This window comes from Sorex fumeus, unplaced genomic scaffold, assembly GCF_029834395.1.
Source record: "Sorex fumeus unplaced genomic scaffold, SorFum_2.1 ptg000070l, whole genome shotgun sequence".
Taxonomy (NCBI): Eukaryota; Metazoa; Chordata; class Mammalia; order Eulipotyphla; family Soricidae; genus Sorex; species Sorex fumeus.
Genome location: NW_026606127.1, coordinates 7,478,530 through 7,481,660, shown reverse-complemented (window position 1 = coordinate 7,481,660; position 3,131 = coordinate 7,478,530). Strand labels below are relative to the sequence as shown.

The 3,131-nt window shown below is 37.9% G+C and overlaps 1 pseudogene; it reads right to left on the bottom strand.

The window, feature by feature from the left end:
• Positions 1-383: 383 nt before the first annotated feature.
• On the bottom strand, positions 384-477 carry LOC130037115 (uncharacterized; annotated as a pseudogene).
• Between the last annotated feature and the right edge of the window lie 2,654 nt (positions 478-3,131).

Below are 3,131 nucleotides of genomic sequence, written 5' to 3'. Positions count from 1 at the left end.
CTGATGTACATATCCCATGATCATTAAGAAATGACCTTCACTGTCTCTGATAATCATTAGCCTGAAGTCCATGTGGTCTGATACTAGTATCGCCACTCCAGCTTTGTGGAGGTGATATTTTCTTGAAAACTTGTTTCCCAGACTTTTACTTTTAGCCCATGGGTGCTTTGATTGTTCAGACGTGTTTCTTGCAGGCAGCAGAATGAATGTTGGTTTCAGTTTTCTAATTCATCTTCCCATTCTGTGCCTCTGAATTGGCACATTTAGTCCATTGACATTGAGAGAGATTGTTGTGGTGTGGATTTGTGCTCTCTTTATGTAGAATTTTTGTACTTGTGGGGATTGTCTTAGCTTAAAGTAGACCTGTTCATTCTTCTTGCAACAAAAATATGGAATGCTTTACAAGTTTGCATATCATCTCTGTGCAAGGACCATGCTCATCATTTTATCATTTCAATTTTAGTATATGTGTTAAACTTAGTAGGAGTTAATTTTTCCATATTTTTCTCTTCTTATTACTTTGAGTGTTGTCCTTCCTCACTCCTCTGGCAGACAATGATTCCTAATCAAGGAATGTATTTCAAAGCAGCATGAATAAATAGATTTAGAAATTTAATGTCCCAGAAAGAAAAATATGGTTTTTACCATATTATCTTTTACCATACCCTAGGCATCAGTTTTACAAAATAATTCTTTTGGAAGATGGTATATGAGTTTGTTTAATGTCGTTCCCTGAAACCTTAATTAAGACCATTAAACTAGAGCCTTTTGCTGTTTTCACCTCAGTCCCGTGTACTTCTCCAGGAAAAGGTGGATGGTGTTGTCTGCACTTTGACCACCTTGAATGTATGTAGGATTTTTTTCCTGAAGGATGAGCTGAGAAGCATATTGATGATTTCATTCCACCTTATTACAAGTTCAACTTGAACGGAAGGTGAGACTCATATGGCTCCTATAAAGGACAGAACAAAGGGTCTCAGTGAAGTTTAATGGCCAACTCACATTAACAACATAGATGACTCATAGTAACCTGTGTGCATCTTTGTGTATAGTGAGTTTCATATCTACTGATAGAGATTCTCAGTCATGACACATGGGCAAAACGGATCTGTAATTAAAATCTAGTTCTCTGAGCAGAGTGGGGTCTCTGACGTGATTGAACAAGTTTGTAGTAATTTATTACTAAGCACATAAGTATTTTCAATGATGCGTACTTTTCGATCTAAAATTAATTCCAAATATGTCTAAAACAACAGTCTCCTGACCTCGCACCTGGCTTTCCTCACTGGGGCCCCTTGGAGATGGCGGGGTGAGATTCCCTCACCGCCCTGAGCATAGACCCGGCAGCTGAAGACCTCTGCAACCAGCCATAGGTACGCTTAAGACCACTCTTCCGAAGCTTGAAGGAGCCTCATGCATGAAGGAACTGGAAGAGGAACCCAAATGTGCGGGACCGGGGGATGAGATCTCCATGGCTGCTCAGATCAAGACTGTGCCCCCTCCTTCCAGATCCTCCATCTTCTAGTAATTAAGTGTTAAAACCACGATCTACCCCTGGATCCATGTAATGCCATCAATAGCCAACATCCAGAGACTGGATCTTATTTAGAAGAGAGTAACTCTGATTGTCCAGTTCTCACTCTCAGAGAACCTGGTAGGCTTCTGCGAGTATCTTGCCCGCATGGCGGAGTCTTTGTTTCTGGTCACTGTTTCTTTTGAGGTACAGAAGCTGCTTAATTTAAGATAGTTCCCTTTGTTTATCTCTGTTTCCAGTTGCTTGGCAAGTTGCATGTTATATTTGAAGATACCTTTAGCTTCAATGTCGTGGAGGGATTTGCCGACCTTGTCATCACTGTACCTGAGGGATTCTGGTGTGATGTTGATGACTTTGACCTATTTTTATCTGACTTTTGTGCATGGTGTTAGGTAGAGGTTTGAGCCATTTTTTTTTTTTTGCATATAGCTGTCCAGTTTTTTCTGCACTGTTTGTTTAGAAGGACTCTCTTGAACCACTTCACATTTCTTGCTCCCTTATCAAAGATTAGATGATTATATATTTGAGGGTGTGTGTCAGTATATTCAATCCTTTTCCATTGGTCTGCAGCTGAGCCTTTGTTTCAGTCCCATGCTGTTCTCATTATTATCGTTTGTAGTAGAGTTTGAGGTTGGGGAAGGTGATGCCTCCATCGTCTTTTCCCCAAGAATTGCTTTAGCTATTCGTGTGCGTTTGTTGTTCCATGTGAATTTCAGGAGTGCTTGATCAATTTCTTTGAAGAATGTCATGGGTATCTTTATAGGGATCAAGTTGAATTTTTACAATGCTTCTTGGAGAATTGCCATTTTGACAATGTTAACTCTCCCATTCCATAAGCAGGAGATATGTTTCCATTTCCTCGTGTCATTTTTTAATTTCTTATTGTATAGGTCCTTTACCTCCTTAGTTAAGCTGATTCCAAGGTTCTTGATTTTCTGAGGCACGATTGTGAGTGGGATTGCTTTTTCATGTCACTTTCTTCACTCTCATTATTTGCATATAAATAAGCCATAGACTTTTGGGTATTGAGTTTATAGCCTGCAATTTTACTATAAAAGTCTATTGCCTCTAGGAGTTTTTTCGTAGAGATTTTAGTATTCTCTAAATATAGTATGATATCTTCTGTGAATAGTGAGAGATTATTTCTACCTTTCATACATGAAAAACCCTAAATATCTTTTTCTTATCTATTTTCTATTCCAAGTACTTCCAGTACTACATTGAACAGAAGTGCCAAAATGAATTTTTACTTAGCACATTCTGTCTGTAAATTTCTATGCTAAGAACAGTGGAAGAAACAGTGATATCTTAGTAATTTACAAGTAAATTATGAAGACAGATAATTTAAAAGAATTTCTTTGTATAAATTTCCAAAATGTTTAGCTTTTATTAAATATATTAAGAATAAATCATAGGTCTTGATTATACCGTGAAGATTATTTTCATGTTAGAAGTTACCCTTCTAAAATGCAAGAAAGAGACACATTTTGAAAATGTTGATTATTCGTTCATTCATTCAATGAATGTTTGTAGTCTGGTTGTGCAGTGCCTGCAGAAAGTCAACCTGTACCCTCAGGTGAGTGCATCAACAGTCTGA